This window comes from Myotis brandtii, unplaced genomic scaffold (genome assembly GCF_000412655.1).
Source record: "Myotis brandtii unplaced genomic scaffold, ASM41265v1 scaffold71, whole genome shotgun sequence".
Classification (NCBI taxonomy): domain Eukaryota; kingdom Metazoa; phylum Chordata; class Mammalia; order Chiroptera; family Vespertilionidae; genus Myotis; species Myotis brandtii.
Genome location: NW_005370787.1, coordinates 1 through 21616, shown reverse-complemented (window position 1 = coordinate 21616; position 21616 = coordinate 1).

The window sequence follows — 21616 nt, the reverse complement described above, 5'->3', positions numbered from 1 at the left end:
TGTTGAGTAGCCTAAATAATGAAATTAGTCATTCGAATTCTTTCTTATTGTGCAGGCTGACGGCTCCAAGCCAACCCTTTGAGTACCTGTTGTCTACCTCTGAAACGTAATGAGACAGTGCATGTTGGGAGCACTTTATTCACTGTATAAAATTATTTGCAAATGTGGCTGATGATATTAATGACAATAATTGTATTAAAATTTTTAAGTAAGGCAGAAGGAGAGCTCTAAGATTATCTGCCATGTTTCTTTAAAAAGATGATTCATCAGCCCAGCTGGTGGTGTTTAGTGGTGGAGCATCGACCTATGAACCAAGAGGTCACTGGTTGGATTCCTGATCAGGGCACATGCCTGGGTTGTGGGCTTGATCCCCAGAAGGGAGTATGCAGGAGGCAGCCAATCGATGATGTTTCTCTCTCATCAATGTTTCTATCTCTTTATCCCTCTCCCTTCCTCTCTCTCTAAAAATAAATAAAAACATATTAAAGAAAAAAGATGATTCATTAAAAACTGCAGCATGCTTTATTTGTTTCTTTATGTGCAAGACTATTTGGAGGAACAGGCACCTGAATCCTGGCTCTAGGTTAACAGTATAAAAGCCCACAGAGGACAAGCTGATACGTTTTTTAAGTGGTCTGCTACTCTCATTTTTTTAATTCTGAGTTGTCTTTTGATTCCCTTTGAAGGAGGGGCAGGAGTGGAGATGTATTCTAAGGTCTGGGACAGGAAGCGACTAGCTTTTGGTTCTAGAAGAACATGACTATGGCTCTTTCAGAGCGCTCGGGAAGGTGCCATTTCTCTCACCCCCGTTTCTCTTATTTAGTGGATAAAGTTGATACAATCTGGGACATGGCTATGTGAATTCAAATGTAAAGTTTCATGGCTATTGAGGTAGTCGTGTTGCATATTGAAAACTGTTTGGAACCCTAGATATTTTCTTTTTATTTTGTTTGTATTGATTTGAGAGAGAGAGAGAGAGAGAGAGAGAGAGAATCATCCATGTGAGAGACAGAGAGAGAGAGAGAGAGAGAGAGAATGAATCATCCATGTGAGAGAGAAACATTGACCATCTGCCTCCCATATGAGCCTTGAACCTGCCATGGGTATGTTCCCTGACCGGGAACTGAACTGGTGACCCTTTGGGGCACTCAGCCGACTGAGCCGCACTGGCCAGGGTGCCTAGCTGTTTATTAGTTCATTCATTAGTCAGATCACTGAAACAAACAGACAGACAGACAGCAGAATGGTTGGTTAATTAGCAGTGGCACCTACTCTGTATTTTAAGCCCATTTTGTTTCAGTGGCATTGTTTTTTATCTTGAATAGTTCACATTATAAGCAGTTCATATTTGAATCTGAGACCAAATGATCTACCTGCAATTTTTGCCCTAAGACACAGGTGAATCCAAATCTAGGAAGCATGTAATCTGAATCAAAGCATGTATGGCACCTTCATCACACTTTCTAAACTTAAAATAATTATCATCAATCTTTCTGGTTTAGCCTTTTTATGTTGCACTAGAAACGGTGCTTCCTGGCAAATATTCCTTCCCATATTTACGACTCCTGGATTTAACATGTAATTATTTACTCTTTGCATAACAATTTACTGTTCATAATATTTCACAGTCATGGTTGAGGCTCTTGTATGTGGTTGACTAGCTTAGTTGATTAAGCATGAAACAGTGATTATGGGTTTCTGATACCACGGATTCGTGCTTCATCCTGAACCTTAGCCAGCCCTTCTAAAAATATCTGCGGTGAGTTCCCAAAGGGACCACCCCATAGCATAATATCTTTTAGCCATTTAAAATGCAAAAAGCAATTCTACGCACATTATTGCTATTAAGAATGAGAACATCTTGAAACCTTTTCCCCCCTTAGGATCCCCCTTTATTCTAAAATTCTATAAAATCAAAGGAGGTGAAGACAAGGTGGAGGCATATCCTAACATGCAATGTTAAAACTGTCTCATCCGGTGCCTTAGTGGTTAATTTTATATAACTCGTCTTTTATTACTAGAAGTAATAATAAAAAGTTATAATTTAACATTTTTATGCTGTGCTATGAAAAGCATTTTGCAAATTTTACTACTAGTGAGAAGCTACAATTTGCAAGCCATTGTCACTCTGTTCATTATTTTCTTTAATCTCTCCTTTAAAAAGTTATCCAGCCCCCCTACCACAGCCTACTCACTGTGAGTTTGAATTATTCAAATTAACATCAAGTTGTTTAAATAAAAAACTGCATTGTACCTTGTGACTTATTTTTCAGCAATACTTTATTGTTATAATTTCTTTGAGCAACTTGGACAATAGGCTATGGTATGCAATAAGCTAGGCAATGTTTACAATAACGAAAATGTGTCCAGACTTAGCAAAATAATGTGATTTTTTTCCAATCCTGCTACTTTCTTGCACTTCAAGATGTTCAGTCTGGAACGTGTATCCACATTTTATAAACAATTGTCCCTAGATCTTTATAACATTTGACCTATTGTTCAATTTTAAATGAGGAAATAACATGGTTTACAAGCATGAAACCCCAGGGGGCATTTTTTGAATTTTTGTCTCAGAATATTTTTTTTAATTTTATTTCCTGATGATAAAATATTTGCTTCCTGAATAAAAAATAAAAAATATTTAATACCACGTGGTAAGCATTTGGACCTGCCATACTACATTGTTATAAACCATGGTGTGTTTTTTTTTGTTTGTTTTTTGGTTGGGTTTTTTTTTGTTTTGTTTTGTTTTTTGTATTCCTCACCCAAGGATATTTTTTCCCATTGAATTTTCAGAGAGAGTGGAAGAGTGGAAGGGAGGGAGGGAGGGGGGAAGAGAGAAAGAGAAACATCAATGCGAGAGAGACACATTGGTTGTGCCCTGACTGGGACTGGGGATCAAACCTACAACCCAGATACATGCCCTTGACTGGGAATTGAACCCACAACCCTTTAGTGAGCAGGCCAACATTCACATTCTAACCACTGAGCAAAACCAGCCAGGCCAACATGGTTTTAAAGAGCTGCTTAATGCCCAATATTATGAAAATACCATAATTTAATTTAGCATTTTTGGTTACACTGGTTCTAATTGTTTATCTTCATAAATTATACTATGATTAACATCCTTGAAATACATAAATATTTAATATCAAGTCTGTTTTTTCTTCCTTTACTATGTATTTCTCAAAGTAGGGTTCCTGGGAACTGTTATATTTTCAGATCCTGTGCATATTTGAGAATATTTTTCATTTTCATGTTGGAAATATATTATGATTGAGTATATTATTTAGAATAATAAGTTTTTCCCTCAAAATCCTATAGACATTGTTTTATTGTCATTTAGTGTTTTATAGTGCAAAAGTCAAGTCAGAAACAAATAAATGCATTTACAATTAACTCTTTTTTGGGCAGAGGAGCTAAACAATTTCAGAAATCTTCCTTTGGCTTAATGATTTCTAGGATGGTGGTTCTCAGACCTTTTCTTTGGTTGCCTCAGCCACTGACGTGTCTTTGGATCTTATGAGAGGCCGGCAAGTGAGGCGGTGAACGTTGGAGTCTGCAGCAAGCAAGCCTCGTGCTCGCTTCAGTGCCTGGCTGCCGGCCGCCATCTTGGCTGACAGTTAATTTGCATATACTCACTGATTAGCCAATGAAAAGGGTAGCGGTCGTACGCCAATTACCATGTTTCTCTTTTATTAGTGTAGATTCTCTCCAGGGGCATTAATAATTCTTAGGTTGGATCTTGGTTTTATGACCTTCGTATCTCTCAATAGTCCTCTACTCATTTTCATCTCTTTTTCCTTTTTCTCTCTATTGTGTAAATATGTCTCAAGTGTATTCTCCACCTCATTGATTCCATTTGGTACACTGACAGTGCTCTACTGCATTAAGGTTCAGATTCTAATTCTATTGAAATGTTGATTTCTTCCCACTCCTTTCTTGCGTCAACCACGGCCACCTTTCCTATTTCTGGCTCACTCTCTCAGTCCCTTATGCAATTTAGTCTATTGTGTTTTCTTATCATCTCTCCTTTCCGATTTCATGAGCTCATGGAGAGAGGATGAGCTTTCCTGCGCTTCACTGAAAACACAGAGCAAGATGTGGTCTTAATATTTCTTCACTTTTTAAGTGATGAACCTTGAGCCCTCCATCTTGACCCTCTTTAGTGTGCAGGGTCTTTCCATTGCTCTCATATGGGATCTTTGTCGCATATCTAGCTTTTCATTTGTTGTTAGGTTTTCATTCATTCATTCATCATGAATGCAGAGGTCTGCCCAGGCTTGGTTCTTTTTATCCAAGGCAGGGCAGAGAAATCTTTTCATAGCTCCTCACTTGCTGCTTATGGGTAGAATCTTCCCCTCAAATAGTAAGTAGAAGATTTTTTGGTGTAAATTTGATTGAGTTCAGTGGTGCAGCAACGTCAGTGTGGTGTAGAGTGAGTTCTGGCTATGGGTACCCAGCAGGGATATGTCATCTCTACTCAGTTTCTTGTCCTAGAGGTTACTTCTCTCTACCAAACTTTCCCTTTGCTTAGCCTGGAAGCCAAGTATACAACTCACCTAAGCCTCCTTGCTGTTGCTATTTCTGGGACACAAGGGAGACAAACCATTGAACTGTTGGTTTACAGTTTAATGTAGCTACTGGACAAAATTTGGGGTTTTTCAGTATAACCAGTAGTAGCACAGAGACTTTAAACACATGTGACCGACACATTTCCCTTGTTTCTAACACTGCTTAAAGCTTTCTTTTCTCATATTTTTTATCAGTCCATATCAGTTATATCACAGGGGAATTGGTGGGGGAAGTTAGCTGCTTGTGTTCAAGTTGGCATCTTAGGAAAAATTCAGAAGTTTTTAGTTAACACATATTGAAGCCATTAAACACAATTGACATTTTGCCCTGGCCGTGTGGCTCAACCTTTAGAGCATCATCTCATTCACTGAAAAGGTCGGGGGTTCGATTCCCGGTCAGGGCACATACCAAGGTTGCTGGTTTAATCCCTAGTTGGGGCATGTGCAGGAGCAACCGATTAATGTTTCTACCTCACATTGATGTTTCTCTCTCTCCCTCCCTCCTCTCTTTCTAACATCAATAAAAACATATCCTCAGGTGAGGATTAAATCTATATATATATAAAAGCCCAGCGACTGGAATGGCAGAACAACTAGAATGAACAGAACTACTGGTGGCTATGACACACACTGCAGCAGCCAACCAGCCTGATCCGGCCCCTATCACCCCTCCCCCTGGCCGGGCCAGCCCCTGATTGGCCCCCAGCACCCCCATCGGGGCGGGCCTGCCGGACCCCACCCGTGCACGAATTCATGCACCGGGCCTCTCGTATAATAATAATTTACCATTTTGTTCTTTGTTTGCATTGTTTTTTATTCTTAGTAAAACTTGCATGCCTATTATCAATGAAAGATTCATCTACTAGTATATATTTTTTGTCCTTTGTGGTTTATCTTTTTAATCAAATCAGTATGGAATTTATTTGAGGGAATAGTGAAAATTGAGTTTAGAAATTAATTTATTCTCTATTTTTCTAATTATTCTAAATAATACATATTGAAAAAGGCATCCTTTCTTCATTGTAGTACTTACTATCTTGGATCTTAAGTTCTTAGATATTCTGGGACCTCTCTCAAAATACTTATAGTCAATTCCATTGATTTATCTCTCTATTCCTTTAGCAGAAACAAATTGTTTTAATTGTTTTAAATTAATAGTATATGTATCCATCTACTAAGGCCAATTCCATATGTTGTAATTCTTTTTCAGAAATTTATGTTCTGTCCTCATCTATTTCTTTAAGTTGTTTCCCATACTAATAACAGCCTCCTACAACAATGAAAAAAATCCTTTGAGCCTTTATTAAAATTGTGTTAAATCTATAAATTAATTTAGTAAAAAATAATATAGTAAGACATAATGTTTTTAAATGATAAGAATGCTAATCTAGAAATATCTCTCATCTTTATTCCAATATTAGTGTATACCTCTAGGTAAAGTTTGTTAATTTTTTTGTCTGTCTGAATACATTTTCAGTCAGCATTATTCCCAATTGTTTTATGTAGCTATTATGAATGATATATTTTTCTATTACACATTCTCTCTGATTATTGCTAGAGAACAAGAAAACTATTGGTTCCATTTAACTTCATTTAGTTACCTTATTTCTGACAGCTTAACAGAACTCACTTTTTTCTTGTGAGAAATAAATTTAATTCTGTTGAATTTTCTGGGAATATAATCATATCATCTGACGATAATGATAACATTTTCTCCTCTTTTCTAATAGTTATGCCATATATTTCTCTTACATATTAATGTGTTGGTTGCACCATTTCATGACTTTTGGAAAATTTTGAACAACTGATCTTTTCAAAATTCTCAAAAATAAATGATTATTCTATATTTTATTTATATCCTGCCATGAATGTGTTAAAACTAATCATAGCAACCAGCAGTAGATTTTTCATCTTGCTAACTGAAATTTAAGACACTTAAGTATCTCATAAATATTAGTTGTATAATATTAAAAACAAAATTTAGATGGATTGTACATAAGTTTCCTGCTTTATAGAAAGTATAACTTTGACATATAAATTTAAAATAAAAAGAAATATCTATTTTTTTGCTGTCTCATCCATCCATCCATCCATCCATCCATCCATATCTACTCAACAAATATTATTGAACCCTGTGCTTAAAACAAAGAAATGAAAAAGTCTAGTCCCAACCCTATAGAATCTCAGCTCAGACTTATTAGAGATGCATAGTTCTGTTCACATAATTGTACCCAAAGATGTTCACAGCTTGATTAAGTGATATCAAGTGAAAAGTTATATACTTATTAAGTTCTTATTATATTCTAATTATATGCTTATGAGTCAAAACTTGATCCTCTGAAATAGAAACATGAATAAAAACAAATACCACGTGTACATTCTGTTCATTTATTACCAGAGGCCCTCCCTCTCCACCTCTCCAGTTTCTTGTATCCTTATCAAGATTTCTCAGTTAAAGAAAGTTTGGAGCTGTTTTGATAAATGCAGAGAAATTAAACTTGTTTCAAGTTTACTAGTTTTCACTCATTAAAAATGTCATTAGCTAGTCCTCCCTTAATAAAATAGTGTTACACAACGTTTTCTTTTTACAGTAACACCATAGTTATAATACTTATTATAGGAATTACCGTATAGTGTTCTTTGGAAGTGTACATTGTAGAAAATGTACACTTGAAACATGATGGAGGATTTTGTTACATTATGATGAAAAGGAAATCATTTAGCAATATTTTAGGAGTACCGCATGAACATTTAAAAAATATTTTTATTGATTTTGAGAGAGAGAGAGAGAGAGAGAGAGAGAGAGAAACATCAATGTCAGAGAAACATTGATCAGCTGCCTCCTGCATTTCCCCTACTGGGGATCAAGCCCTATTGGGCATGTGCCCTGACTGGGAATAAACCCGGCAAACTTTTGGTGTACAGAGACCATGCTCACCCAACTGAGTCACACTGGCCAGAGCATCATAAAAATTTTTGTTGTAAAAGTTTAAATTGAAACAAAAAAGAATGTTATTAACTTATTCTACCACTCTTACTCTAACTTACCTTTAAAATGCCCTCTGAAAAGCATTTGCCTCTTTTAAAAATATTTTTTTAGTCTAAACATTTGACTTGAACTTGTGTTTTGACTTCTCTGAATCTTAAACCCAGTTTCCCCTACTTTTACATTTGCATCTTATAGTTGTAGGGATATAAGATGATCTACCATTCCAAACCTGCTTTTTAATTACTGCTTTATCCTCAGTCATAGTATAGCTTCCTTTAAAAAATAAGGAATTTGATAGATTTCATAAAGCAAGTTTGACTCTTGTCAAATGTGAGCAAACACAGCTAAATCCCAACGGATGCTACTTCTCAGTGGCATGAACAGTCCAGGTGCTCTTGGCTGCCCCTGATATTGTAGTAAATAAATCGGTATATTAGATTTTCCAGTCCCGATGGTGACACTAAATCCAGAGTAGGCCTCCATGATTATTTTAGGCATCTCCATGGTCTGGAGAAGCACCATTTTCTTCTCCGAGGAAGATTAGTGGTTCAGATGAAATCTTTAGTTTTAATGACCTGTGTGTTTCTGCTGCAGGGTAACAAACCGAACCCCAGTGGGTCACAGGTGTCTCCCCAGAGATCCCTCTCACTGCTAGGCAAGAAACATGGTTCCTCCCATGTCCAAGGCAGCAGTGGCCCTGGAGACTCTGTTGCTCAGTATTTCTCACGTTTTTCTCTCCACTGAGGATCCTAATAGCAGAGGAGAGAGGAGTTGGTCTCCTGAGGCTTAGAAGAACTGACAGAAGTATCTTTATTTATTTAAAGTCTTCTAACTCCTGTCTTCTACTCCATTATGTAGATTTGCTTTAATATAAAAAAAATTAAAATTACTTGCACCAGCAGTGATTTGACTTTCTCTTTTACCTCAACCACTTTTTAAGTAAAATTGATTCTTCCTTAGGCGACACTATGTTTGGCCATGTAGCTCACACCCGTGTTCAACAACCACTGCTTGGTCCAGCATCTTTTTTTTGTTTTGTTCTGTTTTGTTAATCCTCACCTGAGGATATTATTTTTCCATTGACTTTTTGAGAGAGTGAAAGGGAAGGAGAGTGGGGGTGTGGGGCGGGAAGAGAGACAGACAGACATCGATGTGAAAGAGACACACCGATTGGTTGCCTCCCGCATGTGTCCTGACTGACCAGGGCCAGGGATCGAACCTGCCACCCAGATACATGCCCTTGACCGGGAATTGAACCCGTGACCCTTTGGCGCACAGACTGACACTCTAACCACTGATCCATACCGGCCAGGGCAGACAGCATATTCTTTTTCTGGTTGGATAAACTGAGGCCTAGAGAGGGATTGTGGCTTACCCCAAATCTCCTGACTAGCATGTGACTGCAGAAACTAACACTCCGCTCTTCTATGTCTCAGCCCAACCCATTCGCTGACAATTAGGCGGCTCCCGAAGAACAGTCAAGTGTATTTCAGAGGGCCTTACTTCGTTTGCTTTCACGCTTTAAAAACGAAATGCCCTTTCTTTTAAGAAACAGCCTGTGACCCTAATGAGCTAAATATGTTTTTGATGGAGGATGAGAAGAGCTGAACCAATTACCTAGGCAGCATCCATAATGGACCCCTGGACTTACATGTGCAAGCAACCCGTTTCTTTCTGACTCTTCAAACCAAAGCACCTCTCTTTCTGAAGGAAACCACTGGGGAAGCCTAATGCATTGCCTAAGACAGATAGGACTTAAAAGTATTGGCTTGGGGTCATGGATCTTTATTATCAGTTTTCTGTGGAAATATTGTAACTGCTAGAGGAAGCCTCAGAATGTCTGTCAGCAGAGTTGACGGGGAATTGGTTATAGCAGCTAGAACAGTGAAGAACTCGCAGCCAGGCTTAATAAATATTTGCTGCTGCTGAGTCATTCCTACTGGAAAAAGTGATGCAGACAGGATCATGTCTGCCAAGTGCTGCAGAGGTTATCAGAGTGGCCTTCACCAAAATTTCCGCCATCGATATTGCAATCCTCTCCCAATGGCGCAGTGAGGACCCCAGAAATGAAATGCCCTGTACTAGTGTTCTTCCTTAAGTCTTCCCAGTTCTTTCACTGACAGTGTGTCAGTAGCCTTGGCAACAACCTAGTGTAGGTGGGATAATGGAAGTTTCCAGTTATATGGCTTGATCAAGGGCACATGGTTGTATGAGCTGTGGCTCTTAACTGCCCAGTGTGAGTTTTAGGAAGCCATCCATTCCTCATTGAAATGCACACCTTTGTTCAGTCCTAAGAAAGTCCTTGATTACTACCAAGAAGACCCATCTCAATAAGCAAAACTTCATTGACATCTGTACATAGAGTGTTATTGTAATAACCGAAATTATTTTGCATTCCATCCCTAGTTAAAAAGCGACTACATTAGCAAAATAATGTTGTAGATGTAAAAAAGTTACCACATGGTCAAATTGCTTTTTCAGACAAAGTGTTAATGACAAAAATTTGGTGCGGGGGGGGTTGGGGGAGAACAGGTTACTGGAAAATGCAGAGTCTAAGTAGGTAGCCCTGGGATGATCTGCATACCAGAGAAGGTATTGTTCAGACTCTACCTTTCTTCTTCTCTCATTTGATCTTGTCAGATTTGATTTGATTCAAAGCTATTGGTTCTCTGAGAGAAGGAGGTCAGACCAGTTTGAGGAATAGCAGCATTAGAAGAGCAATTGAAGTATGCACATGGGAACGCAGGTGATAAAATCATTTTGGAAAATAATGAACAAGTAACTTGAGAGCCTGTTGTGAGGGTGGTATCGCAGGTTATGCCAGGTTATTAATTTTCCGAGTCAGCAGTATGCCTCTTACAAAACACTTAAAGGAAAATGGATATGTTTTTGAAAGAAATGCAGTTGGGAGGGGAGAATTAAGGAACTGAGTGAAGTTCACAGGTCAATGGAGCTGGGAAAGCAAAACTACTTACACTGAAGGAAGAATTGTAGAGTTGAAAAATATGCAAAACGTAGTTAAGCGAGCAGCGTTTAGTACATTAAAGCAGATGTCTACAGATTTCTTGGTTCATCGACATCACACCAAAGCCCCCACCCTCTCCGGTGTGTATTTGCTTGCTTGCTTGTTTGTTTGCCTCGCCCTGGACACTTGTTGAAATGAATGTCTCAGTCCGCTTCCTGTCCACAGGGAGCACAGCCCCGTGTGCCGGGTGTGGTTGTCAGGTTTCACATTTTGGTCTGTTCCTCAGTTTCCCCTTCCATAAAATGGGAAGAAGCCACCTCAGAAGTTGCTTGTGACCAGGAGTGGTTCAGACCGTGACTGTTCCTTTCCCTTTCCCCCAGTTTCCCTGTTGCATGCCTCCAAGTGGTGACCCACTGTTGCCATGGTGACACAGCTCAGGGTAATGTTGCCTAGAAATAATGACAACTGGTGGCAGCAGGGAAGCAGAGCCGAGTGGTGATTAGCCTCTGAGGAGAGCCCTGCCTGGGCAGAGAGGCAACAAAAGAAGCTGTGCTGGGCATGAGGAAGGAAGGGAGGGTGAGCTTGATTTAGTAAGTCGAGCAAGGATGCTACCTGCGTCCAGCAATTAGCACTCAGGTCACTAATATCCTGGGTATCAGTGCCTTACGTTTTGATAGAATATATACTTTCTTGCCAGGTTTATCCTTTTTTATTACTTAGAGCTCCGGGTTTTAAGTGCAATAAATACTTGTTGTTGATTTCCATTCTAGCTGTTAACTCAATTTCCTGAAAGATAAGAGGAATTGTTGACTCAGACTCATTTCAGTAGCCTGCTTTATACTTGGGGCTTGAGTCGTTCCTTGTCAATGGCGATTATAAAAGTGTGGCAGGAAATTGATTTTTTAAAAATTTCTAGGGTGACTGAAATGACAACAAAATAAATATCCTGATTTAATCGATTGATCTCTCCCTGATACTGAATCCCTGGGTTCTACTTTTTCTGCTGAAGCCTAATGGTGCCCTACAGGGAATTTTTTATGTTAAGTATTAATGAAATACAATCGCCTACATGTCTGACCCTGTTGGTGTCTTTCCCACTGTGTTCAAACAAACAAGCAGCATTCTGTATCCTTCTGGGGTCTTCTGAATCCTTGGAACATGCAATCCACATGCCCCATATCTGGTTCCATGCCAGCGTAATGTGTTCTGCATAGCGAGTGGGGTGAGGTTCTCCCCAGCAGAACCTCTCTGGGGTGTAGTCAACAGCTGGATTACAAATCTTAAGAAGGAACCTAGCTATAGCCTCTGCCTCCAGGGACCAGGCAGAAGACCTGCTCCTTCCTCTCTCTCTCTCTCTCTCTCTCGTTAACCTCAAGAGGTAAGCTGTGTTGAAGGTCTGCTCTCTCTCTCTCTCTCTCTCTCTCTCTCTCGTTAACCTCACGAGGTAAGCTATGTTGAAGGTCTATGTGGCTCAAAAACTGGGCCTTCCATTGCTAGAGAATACCAGGGCCAGGGATGCGGCCTCTTTGGAGCCCATGCTTATGAAGGACAATGCTCACATCCACTCTCAGCAAGCTGTTCTGCTGACATCCTTTGGGAGCCAGGATTGCTGGCGTGCATTCAGAAAGTTTGAGACCCTGAAACCACAGTCACTCCCACCACCTCACCACGAGGACGGGCGTAGGGGGTGTTGGTGAGCTCTTGGTGCACAACAGCATGCTGTGTGCTGTTCTAGTAGCAGAGAAAATGTCAAGAAGATGAATTAGTCCTCTGAGTACCAAGACCCTAGATCTGGGTCCTTGTTACAGCCTGGGACTTAGGCATCCAACGCTGGCTCCTTCCTGGATGCTGAGTGCAGAACTCCACCCCCTCTCCACCCCACCTGGATGCCCCTTCAGTTCTAGACTCTGGAACAGGAACACAAAGGCCCCCTTTACCCCCAAACAGATGCTCCTGTTTGATCCCACAACTCAAACGGCCTGCTAACAAATCTAGGCCAAACCCAGCCGAGCTGATAAGATTTCCAGAAGAGTTCCTAAAAATACATTTTCTTCTTAAGTCAGCCTTGCCAATCACTGTACAATCACAGACATTTAAGGGCTAAAATGGCCTTAGAAACTGTTGCACCCCCTCTATTCTAAACCTAAGAAGTCAAAGTCCTCGAGTACTGAAATTATAGCAAGAATAACAATGGTTGAGAAATATTTCAAATCACATCATGAAGATGGAACAAAGCAAATCATAAATTCAGGCAGAAACTATGAGCTGTGTAGTATATGCATTCATTTATTTGTTCATTCATCCATTCATCACTCAGCAAATATTTATTGCATGCTTACCATGTCCTAAAGCAGTGATGGTGAACCTTTTGAGCTCGGCGTGTCAGCATTTTGAAAAACGCTAACTTAACTCTGGTGCCGTGTCACATATAGAAATTTTTTGATATTTGCAACCACAGTAAAACAAAGATTTATATTTTTGATATTTATTTTATATATTTAAATGCCATTTAACAAAGAAAAATCAACCAAAAAAATGAGTTCGCGTGTCACCTCTGACACGCGTGTCATAGGTTCGCCATCACTGTCCTAAAGTTTTGGTTTTGCATTGGGTGTCAGGAATACAGACCCTGCCATCACAAATATTACATCACCTTTGGAGGAGAAAATGATAAGATAAATAAATATGTGAGTGTCAACTAATGATAAGGAATTTTAGGGAAATAAAGCAGGGGGCGGGGGGAGGCAGCCAGAGTGAGGAGGTAGGACTGATGCAATATTGCATCAGGAAAGGCCTCCCCGTGGACTGTCATCTGAGCCTGTGACTATCTGGGAGAGGCACACTCTTAGCAGAGAGAACAGTAAGGTCAAAGCCCTGAGGCAAGCACATTTGTGGCTGCTCAAGAACCAGCCCAAGGCAAGGATGCCTGAAGGGGCGTGAACAGGAGAAAGGAGGTCGGGGAAGGTATGGGGCTAATCATGGAGGCCAGTATGAGCGATGGTAAGGCTGTTGGCTTTCACACTCAGGAGTCGGGAGCCATTGGAAGTACTTGGGCAGGAAGTGGCATGATCTGATTACATCTCCAAAGGATCTCTCAGTAGAATGTGTTGAGACAGGACTGCAGGGGGCAAGGGCAGAAGCAAGAGAGATACCAGCCCAAGGCAAGGATGCCTGAAGGGGCGTGAACAGGAGAAAGGAGGTCGGGGAAGGTATGGGGCTAATCATGGAGGCCAGTATGAGCGATGGTAAGGCTGTTGGCTTTCACACTCAGGAGTCGGGAGCCATTGGAAGTACTTGGGCAGGAAGTGGCATGATCTGATTACATCTCCAAAGGATCTGTCAGTAGAATGTGTTGAGACAGGACTGTAGGGGGCAAGGGCAGAAGCAGGAGAGATGGGTTTAGGGGGTCATTGAATTAACCCAGGTGAGATAATGATGGTTTAAATTCAGGTGGCAGCAGTTTAAATTTCATTGAAAGGTAGAGCCAATGGAATTTCCGAATGGATCAGATGTAGGCTACCAAAGAGAGAGATGGAGGGAGAAGAGGTGACAGAGACGGAAAAAGGATTCCAACTTGGGAATCCTCACTGTCTGGTGGGTTTAAAACCATAAAACTGGAGGAAAGAATGGTGAGCCAACAGCCGGGTGGATTTGTGTTCTTGCCCTCCCCTCTCTGCTCCGCATTCACCATCCACAGATATGCTGGCTGCCTCTTCCTCTAATTAACACTGACCACTTGGCAGCAACTCTGATCGCTCTCATCTTTATTACCTTTCACCTCAAAAACATTATGTCCATGGTTCTCACTAAATGTTTGTTCTAAGCTAGTACCTGGGGCTTCTCTTGCCATTAGAGATGCTAACCCCAGGTTAGCCTGACATCCCAGGAATCTATCAGACAGCTCTACACATGCGCTTCCTCCAGCACCGGCCTTTCCCTCTCACTGAGATGTGTGCACTTCCTATGGCACCGTCTATGCAGCTGCTCATTCTAATCTGAGGGAAGCCTCTGGCTCTTCACTCATTTGCAAAGCACATGTGATTATTACGTGCTGAGCCCACGACTGACCCGGTCCCTCTTGGCCGGGGATACTAGCCATGCCCACTTCTGAGATCATGCTACACCTGCCACACGCACACATTAAGGTACTTTATGATACACTTAGAAGCAATTATATGATAACAGATACCATTTCTACAAGGAGAGAAGAATAGCGCTTTCCCTCACCTCCTCACCTCCAATCTCCGTTGCCTGTACTCTTGTTATAACTCAGGTCTCTCTTATTTTAACTTGTCTCATCCCTAAGGCCTTGACCTTTGAAATTGGCAGCATTTTTTCCTCTGCCCCTGTTCTCAGCTCGAGAAGGGTAGATGGAGAAAGCAAGGAAATTGTAGTTGCTCATTTCGGAACAAGATCATGAAATCTCATTGAGATGGTGCCTCCTGGGCCACTTGACATTCCCTGGCTTTCTGTCTCAGGCTCTTATTCAACTGCCAAGAGGGGCTATCCTCAACTTCGGGAACTCTCTGTATGTCCCGGACTCCCTGTGCCTGTCCCAGCAGGTGGAACCTCTACCTGACTGAGACTGTAGGGGCCACTAGTCAAAAGCTGCCCCATCCCATGTCCTGCTCTCCAGCTGGAAATCGGGCTGCCTCCCTCACTTCCCACCTTCTCTCGGCCCCATATCTGAAAACGGCATTTTATTTCTTGCAAAGGCCGAGGGAACAAGGAGAAAGGAAGTCAGGAGTCTTGTCCCTGTCCCCAGATGCCTCGACCGGTCCATTCCAGCTCTCTGGCCCACCCTGCCATCCTGCCATCTCCCCAAGCCTCTATTGTGTTCTCCCCTTCCATTCAGAAAAGAAAGGAAAGGCAGGAAGTGGTGGGAGAAGCAGGCACTCTCCTGGGAGCTTCACACAGCGCATCCTTCCCGCTCTGTGAGCAGGCCTCAAGTTCCAGAGGGTCACTTCTCCAGGATGCACAGGGCATCAGTGCCCATCTGACCACAAAACACGAGGAGTTCAGACCTGTCCTTGCTGCTGCTTGGTGTTCTCGCAGCACCGAATGCCCCCGAGAGCTCCCGGTGCTCCCCACGCCCTCCTCCTCCCCCGGGAAGCTCAGCAGTATGGCCTGGTTATGACCTCTAGCCACTACCAATTGTCAATCATCTACATGTCGCTGGTCTGTGGCAGTGGGCTTTTGTGGCTACTCCCTCCCTCTTGGAACTCTAAACTCTCCTGGCACCCTTAACATTGCAATATTCAGAGGATCTTTTGTCTATCATTCTCTTCCTGTGTTTTCGCTTGCTCCTCTCTTTTCTGTCAGCTCTAAGTAAGTAATAAACTGTCCTTGGCCCTGTTCAAGGCTTTCTCTTTGTTCTCCCAGATACATACATCAATGTAGATTTAGATATAAAATCTTAATATGTCTCTTTCTCTCACACTCACTTTAGCCGTTCTGTGGTTTTAGCTGTGTATCCATGGCCATGACCTCTATGTCCCCATTTCTAATGGGCTTCCACTTGCTAACATCCTTCCTCCCAGGCAGAGCATTAGTATCTTTCTGCCCGCACAGGGTCCAAATTTTGAAGTCCTCTTTGACTAATCTTTTCCCTGCTCTCCACATTCCCAGTCCGAAAAGATTATTCATTTTTAATGAATTTATCCCAGCCATGATCTGAATTGCCTTCTCCTTCCCACCATTGCAATATAATTTTCAGCCTGGATTATTCTTTAATGCCTGGACCATTGCTATACTTGCTGACCGATTTCACCACCTGTGAGTTCTTCTAATTCTAGTGAACCCCTAGTGGTGCCACCAAAGAGAGGTTTCTCTAGGTGGGGTCTTGTCTGTGTCTCTCTGGTGCTCCCCAACATCTACTGTACTAGTGATCCTCACATTTTATACCCATCTACTTAAGTCGGACTTAGGTAGCCTAAGACCCTACAGCACTATTATCAATGGGGACAATATCACCCCCTAAAGAGAACTTTGGAAATTCAAAGGAGCATTTCCCCCCCATTGTCCAAATGACTAGGGAGCAACCCCCTAAAGAGAACTTTGGAAATTCAAAGGAGCATTCCCCCCCCCACCCCCCCATTGTCCAAATGACTAGGGAGTGTGTCTGGAATGTGACAGGCAGGAGTCGAACGATTTTGATATCTTGCAATGGATATGACTTCCTCAGAGTTAGGAACCAAGTTGTATCTCATGTTGCATGTTCTGCTAGACATTCACATAGATAAAAATCCTGTTCATCGTGATCTGGGTCAAGGTCTTAACTGTTTTATATATTTGCACCAAGTGTTTTTTAAATTTATTTTTTATTTTTGGACAGTCTTAATATAACTCAATTTTTCAAGAATGCCACAACTGTGTAAATTGAGGCAACATTATTCTTCACCTTGTTAGGAACCTTAACAGAAATTGTTTGGCATTTTGCAAAGCCATACCACTTATCATACCTATGTTGGTCTGCATTTGTATCTTTCCTATTCCAAATAAGCTACATATATGCAGGTGTAAGTATCTGACCACTTCATTCTGTCTCATAATATACTTTATTACTGAATATTACAATTCTAAAATACACATTATTTATTTTATAAAAAGTGACTTCCTTTGATATCATAGTTATAGTTCAGTTATGGCAATATATTGAATTTTTAAAAATGTGTACATGTTTACATTATTTGGTATTTTCATTTCATGGTCATAGCAGTTACATTACAAAAATCTTATCCATAAAGAGGGTATTCGCATTGTTGGTGAACAGACAGATGAAGTAGCTATTCCGCTGGTGGTAATGGAAGAGAGAGAAAAGGGAAAAGGTCAGTGGCAAAGCATGCCTGTCCACCAGAGCCTGCGGCCTGGGAAGGAAGTGGAAGTTCTGACAAAGACTTCTCTGGGAATTCAGGGCTAGACTGCAGCCTGCAGCTCGATACCTGTGCTCTCCGGCTGCAGCCCCTGGGCCCAAGGCATCCAGGAAACCGGTAAGTGCTGTCAGTCTTAAATGGCAACTAATACGATTGCTTTGATGCTAATAAGAGCGGCCCCTAACTGCATTATAAATGTTTGCATAGAAAACACAGATGCAGGGGGAAACATAATTTGAATACAAATACGTGTTGAATAGATTATATCTGGTTGTAGTTTCAGGAGTACATTTAGACATTTCTCCTCTTCTAACCGAAGATGGGATTTCTTTCTCTACCGGTTCCTGGAAACCGCCATGAAAATGGACTGGAAAAGATCATGTGTTCACATGAGCCCCTGATTTTATGAATTTTTCACTTGTGCTTTAAGTTACAAGATACAAGGAGAAATTTTTAGTTGGGAATTCCTCTTTTTATTACCGTTGTCATAAACATTGGCTTCTCTGACTCACCATGTGACCTTGGGTATCTGGGTTAGTTTCCCCTATGGAAATGCATTTGAAAGTTTGGTCAGGTGCCACGAAAAGTAGAGATATCATTGTTAGCCTTGGTTCTTTCCTGGCTTTGGATGAATTTAGATTTGCAAATAGTCTTACAAGAGCAAATATCAAAGGTTTGTCTAATAGTCTAGGAAGCATTTCACAAAAAGGACCCTTCTACTTTCTTTCACGTACACTTGATTCACTTTATAGAAATGTATACTTTCAGTGAGTAGACGTTATTTCCACCTGCTGTGTGTGTGTGTGTGTGTGTGTGTGTGTGTGTACATGCACATAGACGTAAGGATGCCTTATCTAAGGCTGATAAGGCTTAGATACCATACAGAGAGGACTCATATGACCAAATGTATTTTGGTTGCAGTGCATATAATGGCTTAGGTATGTCTTAATCCCCTCAATTTCAAACAGGGAAACTGAAGCTGAGAGAGCTTACGTGACATTACACAGCTATTCAGGGGAGAGGAGTGACTAGAATCAGGGCAGAAAAACTGGTTCTTACCCCTCACCCTTGCAGAAGTTTCAAAGCACCATTACATTTATACTCAATAAATGTAAAAAGAAACCCATTTAAAGGTGTTTAGGAAGAAAAATCTTTTTAAAGACAATCACTTTTGCTGCTCCCTTCACTCCTATTCTTGGTAAAGTCAGTTAGGTTCTTTATTTCTTTCGCAAGGGGGACCTTTCTCATTTCTGTGCTTTTATTGGTCCATAGAGCTTCCCAGGGATAAGACCCCGTGAGGAACCTCTGCTCAGTGGCTGTGATTACAGGGCAGGATTACACCCACTCTTGGAGGTCAAGTGGCTCTCAGCCCAGTACGTACTCTAGCCGTGGCTCCTCTGGGTCCCTCTCCAGCCTAGGCGTCTGCATCTGATAGGCGCAGGATGCGGCCCAGTCGTTCATTGATCAAGGGAAAGAGCACGTTGAGAGCTATTTTCATATAAGCTCCAGAAATAGAGGTGGGATGCTCAAACATGAAACCGCTCACAGGAAGGAAAAAAAATCCTTTTTAAAGAAGCACATTTTAAGAATTTTAAAATCAAAGATAGGAAACACAACCATTCTCAAAATTAGAAATAGGAAACCCAAGGAGACATAGCTTCTTTATTTTAATTTGATTTATGCAAAATACAATTAAAGGCATCTCATAAGTTACTTAATGGATAATGAGTCCTTGACTGTCTGACTCAGAAATCAGTTTGTTTTGCAAGGACCCTTTAATCAGCTCCTAGGAGGCCTCTGTCTGGCAGACAGTTAAAATACCATAGATGCCCGGGAGTGAACCGGAGGAGCCGTGTGCTGCAGAACTATTTTCCTTGAGGCAGTCTTAAATTTTGAACAATCTCAGTCTCAAGATCGGACATTTTTCCCCCCCCCCGCCCCCGCCCCTCAGAAATGTACAAACTAGCTACAGAGCATTGGCAAGGCAAGGACACCTGGGGCCCACAGCCCGGGCTTGTCTGCGAGGTGTAGATTGAAGGGAGGTGGCCTCCTCGGTTACAGAATGAAAGGCCCTGCTTTCCAAGCTCTCCTTGCTGCATCCCCGGAGCAGCTGTGAAAGAACGCGAGCAGCAAAATTCCTTTCTACAGTCAAATGTCACAGATGTCGGAAAATCTAACACCTAGGCCAGTTTCTTAATATATTTTTGAAAAATGAAGTGTCGTGTAAGTAAAGACCCTAAAAATAGCTTGGGATTGATTATTTTGTGAAGTTGAATGGCGGGGCCTTTGGCATTTCAGGAAACACAAGAGCCTTGTTTCTTTATCCTTGAACTTCAGTCTTGCCTTTGCTTTGAAGATGAGCCCCACAGCTAACCTTGGTGTTTGTTCTAGCTGGCTGTCTGGGAGTGTGGGTGCTACAAAGCAGCCCCTCTGTAAAGACTTCTAGCAAAAGGGTCTGGAAATGCGGCAGCTGGTCAGCAGGGACCACCAGGCCCCTAAGACAGTCCTCCCTCAGACAAAGTCCTATAAACAAAGCCCCATGCACCCCCACCAACCGCCTGAACAAAGTCTGCAGGCCAGGAGTTGGTCTGGTTTTTCATTCTCATAGAATGAGGTCTTATCTGGGACATATCTCTCAGGTGTTTTCTGTTTAGTCTAGCTGTGTTTTGTTTGTTTTTATTGATTAGAAACATAGCCATGGGGGGGATGCCCCTAGCCTGCCTTCCTGTAATTGTTTCTGTGAGAATCAGTGAACCCAAGACCCTGTGATTAACTCAGGACAGACATCTTTGTTCCCTGAGCAACCAGCAGGATGCCTGGCCCACAGGAGGGCGGCAAGAAATGCTTACTCCAGTGGTTCTCAGACTTGAGCTTGCTTCAGAGGCACACCCTGCAGAGCTTGTTAAAACAGATTGCTGGGCCCCACCCCCAGGTTCTGGCTCAGGACCTCTGAGCAGGAACCTGAGAACCTGCACTTCTAACAGGCTCCCCCGGGTGGCTGCTGCTGCTGTTTGAGAATCGCTGGGCTGAGGATTCTGGGTTTTGAAGTTCGAATAATTTATCCCTGGGAAAGCTCCTTACCCCCAACCTACTTGGCAGCAACAGGGTAAAAGCCAGTCACACCTGCTGGAATTTTCCTACAGGATAATACTGAAATCCCCTATTTGTAGCCTTATTCCTTTCAATTAGACTCTGGTCCGTATGAAAATGCAAATGCTCATTGGAGGAGAATCAGGAGTTCATATGACAAACATTTGTTGAGCATATTCTACATACCAGTCACTAAACTGAACTCTGGAGATTTGAAAATCAATATTTACAGTTCTTATGAATTAGAGAATAAAGATACCTACTTAAAAATAATTACCAGACAGCCCAGCTGGTGTGGCTCATGGTTGAGTGTTGATCTATGAACCAGGAGGTCATGGTTTGATTCCCTGTCCAGGGCACATGCCTGGGTTGTGGGGTTGGTCCACAGTAGGGGGTGTGCAGGAGGCAGTTGATCAATGATTCTCTGTCATCATTGATGTTTCTATCTCTCTCTCCCTCTCCCTTCCTCTCTGAAATCAATAAAAATATATTTAAAAAATGATTATCAGACAGTGTGGAAAGATGGCCCACAGGGGGATCATCAAAAGAAAACGAAGGGAGTCAGGCAGAAGCATCACTTCAGGGTGCAGGTTGGTAAGGCCTTGGCAGCCTGGTGACTCAGCTGATCCTTCAAGGGAAAGACCTTCTCCTCCTCTGTGAGGGGCTTAGAAAGACAGGAGGGGGAGACAGCAGGAAGTTGCTGAATGCCCAAGGAGGACGAGGAAAGGGAATGCCAACAGAGAAACAAGGCCAGAGGAACAACTGGGAACAACCACTTCAAAATTCTAGGTTCCACACTGGAAGGAGCCAATGGGAGTGGGATTGACTGGGATGTTGGCAGTAACACTGAAGCACATGTCAAAAAGAAGTGAGAAAACAAAAGAAAAAAAGTAGAAAATAATGTGAGCAGGAGACCCTGCTTCCCAGTTCAGTCCAGAAACTTCTAGGAAAGATAGACGGTGCCTTGCATGTAATCAGGGCCAGTGCTGGCACATTTGAGAACTCTGTGAGCATTAGAAATGTATCTGTATTTATACATTTCTCTGGGCAGATGAACTAGAACATGCTGCCTGCTCTTCCCCACTCACGCAGGGCACTGAGGAATGTATTCAAACTAAGAAGGCTC